The sequence below is a fragment of the Amblyraja radiata genome, chromosome 29 (assembly GCF_010909765.2).
Source record: "Amblyraja radiata isolate CabotCenter1 chromosome 29, sAmbRad1.1.pri, whole genome shotgun sequence".
Classification (NCBI taxonomy): Eukaryota; Metazoa; Chordata; class Chondrichthyes; order Rajiformes; family Rajidae; genus Amblyraja; species Amblyraja radiata.
The window spans coordinates 4,046,168-4,059,941 of record NC_045984.1 but is presented as its reverse complement, the minus strand read 5'-3'; positions in this window follow the sequence as shown (position 1 = coordinate 4,059,941).

Sequence of the window (13,774 nt, the reverse complement as noted above, 5' to 3'; positions counted from 1 at the left end):
GGAAAAATCTTCGGGGTTGTCTCAGTAGAGGAGGACTGTGAGTAAGATGGCCAAAAATCATAGCGATATAAGGTAGCATTTTTTCTAAAATCAATATACAGCGCAGACAGGAAGTGGTCAAGATGAGACTTAGTTATATAGATGTTTAGACTTTAAAACAAAGTAAGAGAACTTTTAGCTTCTAAGTCATTAACAAGCCAGGAACAGTGGAACATCAAAGATACTTTGGGGTCTACAAACATCGGTCATTAGAACTTTAAAAAGTGTAGCACAGGACGGGCACTTCGGCTCAGCATCTGCAGTTCCTCTACAATCAGATTGAAGACAGGTCCCAACCTAAAACGTTGATGGACGTTGTAGATGACCACAACCTGAGTTGTGGACACAGCCCAGACCATCACCCAATCCAACCTCACTTCCATTGACTCCATCTACACCTTACGCTGCCTTGGCAAGGCCAGCAACATAATGAAGGACCAGTCTCACCCCCGTCACTCCCACCTTTCCCCTCTCACGTCAGGGAAGAGGTACAGAAGTGTGTAAACGCACACCTCCAGATCCATGGGCAGTTTCTTCTCAGCTGTTATCAGTCAACTGAACCATCCGATCAACAACTAGAGGGCAGCTCTGAGCTACCATCTACCTCACTGGAGACCCTCTGACTGTCTATATTCAGACTTTACTGGCTTTATCTTGCACTAAACGTTTGCCACAGAAGGCTGTGGAGGCCAGGTCAGTGGATATTTTTAAGGCAGAGATAGATATATTCTGGATTGGTATAGGCGTCAGAGGTTATGGGGAGAAGGCAAGAGAATGGGGTTAGGAGGGAGAGATAGATCAGCCATGATTGAATGGCGTAGTAGATTTGATGGGTGGAATGGCATAATTTTACTGTGACCTTATGACCATAGCATTGAAGATGTTGCCTTTCCATTGAGTTGTTAAACCAAGGTATATTCTACCGCTTCTAACGACATAAAATAGTAAGATTATACGAGAACTTACCTGTTCGAAGTTTGATCTGTATTTTATGAGGAGTTACGATGAGGGATTACGTGAAGAACTCGTCCAGCACACATGCGCGACATACTTCAAAGCAGCGGTGTGGAATCACAGAAAGACACAATAATTGAAATGAACATAGTAAAGAAAAGGAGAACTTAAATACCATTGATCTCTATAATTGAGGGTGGGAGCGGAGGGCTTGTAATCCCTCGTCGTAACTCCTCATGAAATACAGATCACACTTCGAACTAGTAAGTTCTCATTTAATGTTACTATTTTACTTCGGAGTCACGTGAGTGACTACGTGAAGATTTTAAAGCTCTGTGATTTCAAACCGTGTAACGGTTCATACTTCACTCACTGCCAAAGTCATTCGAGGGAGGAAGTATGTTATCGTAATCAACCATGAATCTGTTTGTAAAAACAATAATGGTGTTTATTAAACAATAACAAAAACAAATTGCTCCCCCGGGCTTAAATTATATATTTGCAGATTCTAATATTTTTTCTGCAAATGATGCAGGTTCTGCCAACGGCTTATTATAAAAAGTTTGAAACGTTTTTTCCCCCAGACCACCCCGCTGTAGCCAGGATGTGGTCCATAGGTATGTCCATTCTCTTAGCCGCCGACGTGGATGCTGCCCTGGTGGAGTGAGATTTATACACGTTAGTATTTACACCAGCGGCTTTCAGCACCTGCTTGAGCCACCTTGAAATAGTTTGGCTCGTCACCCGACCATGAGGTTTCTTGTGGCTGACCCATAAGGCTTTTTCTCTTCCTCGGGGAATTCTTGTTGTGTCAATATAGTTCAATAAATGGGTCATGACACATAACCGTAGTTCAGGTGGGTAAGCCCGGAGTTCCATGACTGGGCTTGATGTTCCTGGCCTGCTCTGTTTGACCAGCCCCTGGATTGTAAATGAGACACGGTCTGGTGTTACAACCATGTTGTCCAATCGTAATAGATGAAGTGGCTGGACTCTTTGTGCTGAGACAAGTGCCATCTGCATTACTGTCTTCAGAGTTAATTGTTCCAGGGTGAGGGACCTGGCTGGTGACCATCCCCTAAGGTATGTCAGGACCACACTGACATCCCAGATTTGGGTGTACCTAGGTCTGGGGGGATTGGAGTTAAATATGCCTCTCATGAGCATGATCACCAGCGGGTAGGATCCCATGGCCTGTTGTCCTGGTGCCTGAATTAAATAGGCTGACAGAGCACTTCTGGCCGTGTTAATGGCGCTGTAGCTGAGTCCTTCATTGTGGTGAAGGCCTGCCAGGAACTCCAGTACATTGGTTACAGTTGTGGTTGAGTATGTGGTTCCTGTGTCCGAACAGTATTTTTCCCACTTCTTGATGCTTGACAAGTATTGTTTCCTTGAGGATACGCGGTGGGATGCTGTCATTGTGTTGATGGTGTTTTCTGACAATCCCAGGCCCAGCAGAGGCCTTTTCAGAATCTGCAACCCAGGAGTTTAATTTTATCGTGGCATGGGTGGATTATGCCTGATACTGGGTGAGTTAGCAATTCTGGGCTACTGGGAAAAGTCATTGGGGTCTCGACGACCATGTCGAGGACCACTGGGAACCATGGCTGTGTAGGCCAGTCGGGTACTATCAAAATACCTGAAGCAGAGTCCATCTGTATTTTGCATAGTACCCGACTGATGAGGCAGAAGGGAGGAAAAGCATAAAAGAAGAATTTTCCCCAGTCCAGCGAGAACGCATCTATCGCTGCTGCCTCAGGGTCTGGTTCCCAAGCGACATACATTGGAACCTGGTGATTTAGTCTGGATGCAAATAGATCGATATCTGGCGTGCCATATTGCTTTGTAATTTTAGCTAATGCTTTGGGATTTAACATCCATTCGGTGTTATCATTGAATTTGCGTGACCTGGTGTCTGCCATTGTATTTAGCTTACCTAGTAGGTAAGTTGCTGATAGCCAAATATGTCTGTCGACGCACCATTGCCAGATTGTGTGACCAATTTGTCACATGATATCGATTTTATACCGCCCATATGGTTAATATAGGCCACCAGCGTGGTATTATCTATTTGTAAACGAACATGCAAGTGATGCATAATTGTTGAATATGCTTTTAAGCCATAAAATGCACCCAACATTTCCAGATAATTTATGCCCAGTGTTTGTAGTAAAGATGACTCTAGATTAGTCCATCTACCACCTGTGCTGGATATAGTATTAGTTGCTCCCCAGCCTTGAGCACTGGCATCTGTTTGAATAATTAACGTAGGGTTAATGATGATGATGATGTTTTCGGTGGGCGGCGCGACTCTCGTCAGCAGCGGCCTCTGCAGTCCGTCTGCGTTTTTATTATTTTATGTCTATGTTTTTATGTAGTTTTTGTTATTTCTTGTTGGGGTATTGTGTGGGGGGGGTGGGGGTGGTGTGGGGGGGGGGAGGGGGTAACTTTTAAATCTCTCCCTGCACGGGAGGCCCAACCTTTTCTTTGTCGGGTCTCCGTTGTCGTTGGGGCTGCAATGAGGAGCGGCCTCCAACAGGATGACCGGGAGCTCTGGTGCCGACTACTCACCTCACCGTCGCGGAGCTGGCCGAGTCCAGAGCGGGTGGAGCTGTGGTGGACGCTGCTGCGGCCCGACCTCCGGAGCTTCGGAGGCTGCAACTGCGGGTTTGGCGGACGGCGGCACCGGGAGCCCGCGGGTCCCTGGAGGGAGACCGCTTTTCAGGGCTTCCGCAACGGCGACTTCTCCCGCCCGAGTTGCGGGGTTGAAGAGCTCCTGGAGCGGGGCCTTACACCATCGCCCCACGCGGCTTGGAATGGCTGCGGGACTCTGCGAGCGCACGCCGGGGGCTCTAACATCAAGACCCGGTGAGCGACCTTGCATCACCCGGCGTGGCTTTAATGGCCGCGGGACAATCGCCATCGCCAGCCGGGGGCTTTGACTGACTTTGACTCTAACATCGGGGGGGGGAGTGCAGTGGAGAGATAAGTTTTTTTGGCCTTCCATCACAGCAATGTGATGGATGTTTATGTAAATTATGTTGTGTCTTGGGTCTATTTGTTTGTAATGTATGGCTGCAGAAACTACATTTCGTTTGGACCTCAACGGGTCCAAATGACAATAGATTGAATTGTATTGTATTGTATTGTATTGTATTGTATTGTATGATAGGGCTGGAACTATGCCAAATGTTCCCTATCCACCACTGTAACTCTGATATTGCTTCAGTGGGTAATTTCATGACTCGGTCAAAGTGACTTGCATGTCGTTTTAACGTCTGCACTTTTGCTCTTTGTAAGTTTTGATAGTGCAGAGGTCCAAATTGTGTAGCTGGAAATGCTGCTACCATTTTCCCAATTACTCTTGCCACTTGTCGAATTGTTGGTCGATCGTTGACCATTAAATTGTTACATGTTTGTGCCAATTCTGCTGCTTTGTCTTTTGGCTAGGTTACAGACATGTGGACTGAGTTAATTGTGAATCCCAGGTAGTCCATGGTTGTGGATGGCGTCAACTTAGATTTATCTGGATGTAAGACAAATCCCAAGGTTTCAAACAATTGTTTGGTAGCTGACACAGCTGATATAGCCAATTCCATGGTTTTGCCTACTATTAAGATATCATCAAGATATGCCATGACAATATGTTTCTGTTTTCTTAATATTGCCAAGGCTGGTTTTAATATCTTGGTGAACAATCTTGGGGCTGATGTCAACCCATTAGGCAACAATTTAAACTACCATCATTGCCCCATCCAGGTAAACTTCAGGTATCTGCGATGATCCTTTTGAATGGGCACTGAATAGTAAGCATCTTTAAGGTCGATGCTTGCCATGAAGTATCCTTTGGAAATCAGTTGTTTGGCAGTTACAAACGTTTCCATTTTGAAATGGATATACTTAACAAACATATTTAGTGAAGTTAAGTCAATGATGATGCGACATCCACCATCTTTTTTAGTTTTAGTGAAAATATTTGAGACAAATTCCAAGGGTTCATGTTTGGTTTTTTCAATGATACCCTTTGTGAGTAGTCTCACCGGTTCTGCTTGGCCCTCTAGTTTTTCTTTAACTGAGAGGGAAAAGACCCTTTGGGGTGTATGCTGAACTGGTGGCATGTTTTCTTGAGCAAATTCTATTTTGTATCCACGAATGCTATTGAGTATATATTTATCATTTGTGATAGATCTTCATGCTTCCACAAACAGGTGTAATCTCCCCCCTGTTAGTATAGAACCCCAACTTTTTATATGCTGGTAGGAACCAGACCCACCTACCTTCATGGTTACGGGTGTTTCTTCTGCTTCTTCATCGGACGATGTGCTGCTGGTTGGGGGTGGCGCATTTTCCATGGGGTCCGCTCTGAGCCCTGGCTTAAAAAAGGCTTTCGGGAGTAATGTGCGGACCCGGAGCTTTCACCAGTCCCATGAGGTTGACGTCGACTGGTGGACGCGGTGGGGTACTGCTGCTTGGGTTTTGTGGCTTTGCTCATCCCGGGGCCTGCCCTCATGAGGCCAAATGTTTTGGACTCCTCTTCCAGGTCCTTCACTTTTTTGGAGAGGTCCTTGCCGAAGAGCAGGATGTGTGGCTCTGAGGCCGGTGTTTTGCACAACCCTGCGAATTTCGGGTTGAGGGCAGGTCTTATTATCTCCTTACGGAGGTTGTTGATCGCGAATTGGGTGTTACACAACAGTGCTAATGTATCCTGCTGGTTCGTGGTCATTTCCACCCCATCCACGGAACGAGCATAGGAAGTGATGGCTGACGTCAGGAGCCTGAGAATCCGCTGTAATTTGAGTTCTTGGTTGCGGATGTTCTGCCCAACGTGCCCCCAGATTTGGCTGTTGACGACCGGCACGTTGAGCGAGGCGCAATTCTCTGGGGCCGAATACAGCTCTAGTGCCTCATTGACTACCTGCTCTTGTTGGGGTTTGAAGGACAGGTAGTCTATGCTGGCCGCCAGTTTTGGCTCTAATCGCCGTCCTGCTCGTGGAGCTGCCACGTAGCGGTTGACCACACCCAGCAGCTCTTCCTGGTCCTGTACCCCAAGCGTACTCCCAACATCTTCGGCCAGTGACCCCTCTTCTTGACCAGCCCAGCTCTGGTCGCCAACGCTGCCCTCGGCTGAGGGTGAAGCGATGGCCAGTGCCTTGTGAGGCACTGTGGCGGGAGTGCCTGAACTCCCTTGGCGAGACTGCTCTAGTTCTCGAAGCAAGTCTCGCTGGAGCATTTGCTCCATGAGCCGCTCCATGCGGCTCAGGCGGCTGTCTCTGCCGCGTTCGGGCGGTGAGACGTCCCCGTCCGAAGAGTCGGATACCACCGGCCGGTTTGTCTTCCGCGTTGATTTACATCCAGCCCGCTGCTCAAGCTGCACTAGCGGGACTGGGCTCGGCTCGGTGTCGGGGATGGCGGACCGCAGCGTGTGCGGTCATACCGCCTCTTGCCCCCCACTGATGAAACGCTCCTCTGTTGGAGTCGAACGGGGGGCGGTCTTCTTTGCTTGCCTTGTTTTGCTCATGTTCCAGTTGTCTCGACCTGGTGAGACAAAACAAAGCAACTCTTTTAGAAAAAACAACCTCAGAATAAACTTACCTGACGGTCCGTTTTTTTAGCTGTAGCGGGAGCGCCTGTACTCCCGTTCGTCGCTGTTGCACTGCGTGAATGCTCATGTCGCGTATGCGTGCTGGATGGGTTCTTCACGTAGTCACTCACGTGACTCCGAAGTAAAATGTACTAATTTGATGAACGTCAGGAGATATGTCTTTGAAACTGTGATCAATATTTATTCTTTGAAAGGTTAAAAAAAGTTGCATTTCCTCCATTATAGCAAGGTTAATGCAACAAAAATACTTAATTGACTGTAAAGCGTCTTGAAGTGGTATGAAAGGCACAGTGAAACTGCGCCCCGGGACCGCCCATATTATTATAATTAAGGAGGAAATGCGGCAATCCTTAATCTTTCAAAGTTTAGAGATACAGCGTGGAAACAGGCCCTCTGGCTCACCGTGTACATGCCGACCAGCAATCACCCCATTCACCCGTCCCATCCTACACACGAGGGCCAATTTACAGAAGCCAATTAACCTGCAAACCTGCGCCAAACCTGGCCATGGTGTAAGGGTTCTTTTTTAGACATTAGACTTTAGAGATACAGCCTGGAAACAGGCCTTTTCAGCCGACCTTCCGCCCACTATGTGTTTGGAATGTGGGAGGAAACAGGAGCAGTCGGAGAAAACCCCGCAGCCAGAGCAAGAACGTGCAAACACATACAGAAAGTGCCCGCAGTTAGGATCGAACCCGGGTCTCTGCCGCTGTAAGGCAGCAGCTCTAACCGTGCCACCCTAAATGACCAGATGAGATGGCGGAACAGGCATGTGCGGCCAGATGCACTCTGCAACCCTTCGGTCCCTGGAGCTGAAGGACACATCTGGCCACAGCATAACATACACTGGGCGGCACAGTGGTGCAGCGGTAGAGTTGCTGCCTCACAGCGACAGAGACCCGCATCCGATCCTGATTACGGGTGCTGTCTGTACGGAGTTTGTACGTTCTCCCTGTCGCCGCGTGGGTTTCCTCCAGGTGCTCCGGCTTCCTCCTACACTCCAAAGACGTGCAGGTTTTTGGGTTAATTGCATTCGATAAAATGGTGTTAGGATGGTGTTAGTGTACGGGGGGGGGGGGGGGGAGGTCGCTGGTCGGTGTGGACTCGGTGCGCCGAAGGGCATGTTTCCACTCTGTATCACCTAAAAAAAAGTCTGCTGGGCGTTCCTCACATTGAAAAGCAACATATTGTTACTCATTCTCTTTCTGCAAGGTGTTACCAGGATAAGGTAGCAGGTGAATGCTAAATATCAGCTAATTATTTTGATGCGTCTGCCATACTTGGACACAGTCCTGAACTCCTCCAAAATGTAATTGAGAGCACAAACTGCTTTCGAAACATTAAATATTATCCCCGTTTAGGACTGATTACTTCCTGATTAGGAGTTAATGATGATGAAGGGTTTTGTGCATTTAATGCAACCACAATATAAATGCTAATTCACTCCGAATTACATTCTTCCAGCAAAACAGAAGGAAGGAATTGCTTCCATTAGTCTGCCCATCCAGGCACAGGTTTGTCAACAAATTGATACGCTCATTGCAGTGGGAATTCTTTGGGAAAGTTAATTTGAAAACAAAACTGTTGGCAAATGAAGCCCAATTACCAATCCAATCTCCGAGGCTGGTCTTCAGGCATATTTACAAGAAGCGCTGGATGGATATGATGCAACATCCCTGTTGCCTTCTTGCACCTGGCTGTCAACAACGACAAAAAAATAATACTTTCTGAGTCTCAGAGCTATCAAAGATGCAATCTGTGCAGCATTCTCTTCCAGATTGCAATCTTTGATAGTAAATTATAATACTTTCTGGAACCAAAAGGAATTTAACTTTTTTGTTTAGTTTAGTTTAGAGATACTGCACGGAAACAGGCCCTTCAGCCCACGATTAGAAGCATAGAAGCATAGAAACATGGAAAATGGGTGCAGGAAGAGGCCATTCCTCCCCTCGAGCCAGCACTACCATTCAATGTGATCATGGCTGATCATCCAGGATCAGTACCCCATTCCTGGTTTCTCCCCATACCCCTTGATTCCGTTAGCCCTAATAGCTGTATCTAACTCTCTCTTGAAAACATCTAGCGAATTGGCCTCCACTGTCTTCTCTGGCAGAGAATTCCACAGATTCACAACTCTCTGGCTGAAAAAGTTTTTCCTCATCTCAGTCCTAAATGGCCTACCTTTATTCTTAAACTGTGACCCCTGAATCTGGAAACTCCCCCTACATGGGGAACATTTTTCCTGCATGTAACCTGTCCAATCCCTTAAGAGTTGTCAGGGTGTCAGGGGTTATGGGGAGACGGCAGGAGAATGGGGTGAGGAGAGAGAGATAGATCAGTCATGATTGAACGGCAGAGTAGACTTGATGGGCCAAATGGCTTAATTCTACTCCTATCAATTATGAACTTAAGACCAGCGATCCCCGCGCATTAACACTATCCTACACACACTAGGGACTATCTTACACACACAATTTACATTCATACCACGCCAATGAGCCTATAAACCTGCACATCTTTGGAGTGTGGAAGATCTCAGAGAAAACCCACGCAGGTCATGGGGAGAACGTACACAAACTCCGTACAAACAGCACCCGTAGTCAGGATTGAACCCGGGTCTCTGGCGTTGTAAGAGCTGTAAGGCAGCACCTCTACCGCTGCGCCACAGTGCCGCTTGTTACATTATGTAAAACAATACATAACATATCGAATTTTGTAAAACAGATTCTAGCACGCCGACCAACTTTTTTAATCATTCTATTACTTTGTCCTCTCCTGCCTTGCTGAGGTGAGGGGACCATCTGGTATCTCAACTAATTGATCATTATTCAGAACAAGGCACTGCCAGCGTTGACAAGTCATTGGAAAAGGGGAAAGAGGGGTGATCATCTTTGGCCTTCATACTGTCCTCGCCTGTTGCCTTTACACCTTCTTTACAGCAAGGAAGCTCTGGAAGGAATTGAACGCAAGACTTCGCTATTAGCAACCTAACTGTGGACAGCTGGCGAGATGAAATGAGCTAATCCAGCTCTTATTTCGGTTCCTTTTATGACCTTATGAATTCCCAAAGCCCTTTGCAGTCAAGCACATCGAATTATGGACAGTTGGAACAGCAACACATGATTTGATCACCCAAACATCCTACAAATACAACAAGATAATGGCCGAAGATATGACAAATACAGCAAGATAGTAGTGTAGAAAGGAACTGCGGATGCTGGTTCACACTGGAAATAGACACAAAATGCTGGAGTAACTCAGCGGGTCAGGCAGCATCTCTGGAGAAAAGGAATAGGTGACGTTTTGGGTCAAGACCCTTCTTCTAATGGCATAGTTATGTTAGACTATGACCAGAGCTTGTTTATTCTTATTCCAATTGTTTTCTGAGATCAGGTGTAGCACGGTGGTGCTGTAGTAGAGTTGCTGCCTTACAGCGTCAGGGACCCACGTTCGATCCTGACTATGGATGCCGTCAGTATGGAGATTGTAAGTTCTCCCCGTGACCGCGTGCGTTTTCTCCAGGGTGCTCCGGTTTCCTCCCACACTCCAAAGATGTGCAGGTTTGTGGGTTAATTGGCTTTGATACAATTGTAAATTATCTCTGGTGTGTAGGATAGTGCTAGTGTACAGGGTGATCACTCAACGGCACCCCATGGGTCACGGGCTCCCTGTTTCCGCGTTGTCTAGAGTCCAAGTCTAATCTTTTCTCTCCATCTGCAGGGTCAAATGAGTCTTTAATTTTTTTTCGTTTTAGTTTTAGAGATGCAGCGCGGAAATAGACCCTTCCGCCCACTGAGTCCGCATCGACCAACGATCCACACACATCCTACACACACTAGGGACAGTTTACACATACACCAAGCCAATTAACCTACAAACCTGTACGTCTTTGGAGTGTGGGGGGAAAACGAGGATCTCGGAGAAAACCCATGCGGTCACGGGGAGAACGTACAAACTCCGTACAGACAGAACCCGTAGTCGGGATCGAACCTGCGTCTCTGGCGCTACAAGAGGTGCAAGGCAGCAACTCTACCGCTGCCTCCTCCCAAAGACAGGTACATGGATAGGACAGGTTTAGAAGGACAAAGTCAATTTTCTAATCGGGGTGCGGTATGTTTAGCAGCTTAGAGAAGGGTCATCGCCAAGAGTAGACATCAAGCAGAAGTTGCTGGTGCCTTCCTGGTATTTCACAGTATTTCACTGCATTACAACTCCTCAACTAACAGATCCAACATTTCTAATTGCTATGAGTCATGAGGACGATGCCATTCAGACACGGCGAAGAGAAACTTCACTTGTTTCTCGGGACATAAGCAAATCAGGCTCGTGCATCGGCAACTTCTAAATATGAAACCAATTTGCCAGTTAGAAACTCAACCTTGTTAACCTTTATTGACATCAATGCAGGTAAAGCAGTTCAAACTAAGCTACGAACCCGCACGTCTTTGGAATATAGGAAGAAACCGGAGCACCCGGAGAAAATCCACGCGGTCACGGAGAGAACGTACAAACTCCGCACAGACAGCACCAGTGATCAGGATCAAAGCCGGGTCTCTGGCACTGTAATGGGCCTGTCCCACTTAGGCGATTTTTTAGGCAACTGAAGGTGACTGGTTTGTCGCCACATGTTCGCCTGTGGCCGCCGGGTGTAGCCTCCTCAGTCACGCAAAAAGTCGTTGCGTCTTTCTGGTCGCCGCTAAATTTTCAACGTTGAAAAATTGTTGGCGACAGTAGATTTGACGCCATTGAGCGTAGCTTGACTTCTCCTGATGTAGGTGCTGTCGTAGGTTGTCGCCAGGATGACATAGGTTGTCCCCGGTTTTTCGGTGACCTGATATGACTATGACAGTCGCCGTCAGTTGCCTAAATGCTCGCCAAATGGGACACGCCCATTAGGCAGCAACTCTACCGCTGCGCCACTGTGTGCCACAGTGCGATGCCTTCACCGCAGTTTAAACTCTCTGGTGCTGGAGGGTGTGATCTCCCTGTCTCCCTCTTAGCCGCTCAAGCTTTGAGAAAATTGGTTTAGACATTTTATTCCAACTCGTGGCACGCAGGGGGATGTTTTCACTCAGCCCTCCATCACTCCCTGCAGCCAGGTCTTTGGCACCAGCTATTCCTGGCATCTTCCTTCCCCTCACGAGGCTGACATAAACTATCCTGGCAATTTCCTGCATTTATACCTCCAAATATATGTTTCGCAGAACACCAGGGAGTTGGATAATTGGGAGGCTTAGTTGTAACAGACACCATCTCGGCCTCTAACTGGCTACTGTTATATTGACATCATTTCCTTAATTGTTTAATGGAGACAATCAAATTCATCTAAATAGAGCATTCAAATTCTTTATGACATCTCAATCAACAGGTGCGACTGGATTTATAACTCAATTTGTTTAATTTCTTGCTGTAATTTGATGTAGAAACAGAGAAACATAGAAAATAGGTGCAGGAGTAGGCCATTCGGCCCTTCGAGCCAGCACCGCCATTCAATATGATCATGGCTGATCATCCAAAATCAGTACGGGAAGTCGGGACGTTTTTTCAACATGTTGAAAAATGTCCACGAGTAAATAAAATATCCCCGAGTACCTACGAATGGCTATTACCGTAATTCTCTGAGTTCAAATCAAGGGGAAAACTCGGGAGAGTTCGTGAGTAACTCGGGAAAAGTGGGACAGGGCCTTTGCTCCAGCACTTTGTGTCTTCCTTTTGAATAGAAGTTGCTTGGCTATGATTTTTTTTTTCTCTTGCACCCCATCTACATTAAAAAACAAAGTGACACAAGGAACTGCAGATGCTAGAATCTCGAGCAAAGCACTAACTGCTGGAGGAACTTAGCAGGTCAGGCAACATCTGCGGAGGGAATGGAGAGGTGACGTTTCGGGTCGGGGCCCTGTCCATTCCCTCCATAGATGCTGCCTAACCTGCTGAGTTACTCCAATCTCTTTTGTTAATTATGAGGAATGCTTTAAATGATATTTCTGAGGATTTCGATCTTATTTCAGACCTAAAACAAGGTGTTGGTCCAATGACAAGTAACCTCATTTCACCTTCTGTGATAACATTTTAGTTTAGTTTAGAGATACAGTGTGGAAACAGGCCCTTCGACCCACCAGCGATCCCTGCATACCAGCACTATCCTACAAACTAGGGACAATTTACAATCTTTTCCTAAGTCAATTAACCTACAAACGTCTATGTATTTGGAGTGTGGGAGGAAACCAGAGCACCTGGAGAAAACCCACGTGGTCACGGGGATAACATACAAACTCTGTACAATCAGCACCCTAATGGGCCTGTCCCACTTAGGCGATTTTTCAGTGGACTGCCTGAAAAACCATCATAGTGGAGCACGCACGTCGCTTCCTTCACCAGCCCGTTATGCAGGCGAGGGCAGGTCAAGCGGGGGGAGCGCTGTCTAAAAAATCCACACGGTGCAAAGCCAAGTTGAAACAGACACACACCGCGATAAACAGGAAGGTTGACAGGAAGCTGTAAAAAGCACGGCTAAAGCACAGCGTACAGTAATCCTTTAAAAGAGGGGGGGAGAGGGGGGAGAGGGGGAAGAGGGGGGAGAAGAGGAGGGAAGAAGCGGAGACAACTTTTAAGAAGCCAGAGATACACGGCTGTGAAGCTCGGCGGACATTTAACATTACCGGTCGGTTATCCTTGGTTCTGAAAACTACTGCTCACCTTTTTTTTCTCAATGCGCCAATGAAATTTACCAGTCAGCACCGGCTACAATCTACGAGAACAACTTTACCACTACACCACTAGACCGACCTTAAAAACTCCTTACGAAACCCTGCTCCCCATATCAAATTGGTGCATGACCCTCTTAGCCCTCCCATATCTCAGTAAGCTCTCTTCTATCAACTCTAGCCTTTTGTACATGCTCCATCATTCTAACATGGCCAAACTGGCTTGAAGGATCCCAGCTCTGAGCTCTGGACTTCCTTCTTTGCCTCTGTGCCATCTCTCTTATGCAAGACGCACCATTCAATCTACTTCTTTGTCCCATCTTTTGGACCCCTCTACTCAATATCCATCATATTGTCCACATCTTTGGGGAGAAAGAGGAAACCAGAGCACCCAGAGGAAATCCACGTGGTCGCGGGGAGATTGTGCAAACTCCATACATGGGCGGGTAAAGAGGGTCATGCACCAATTTGATAT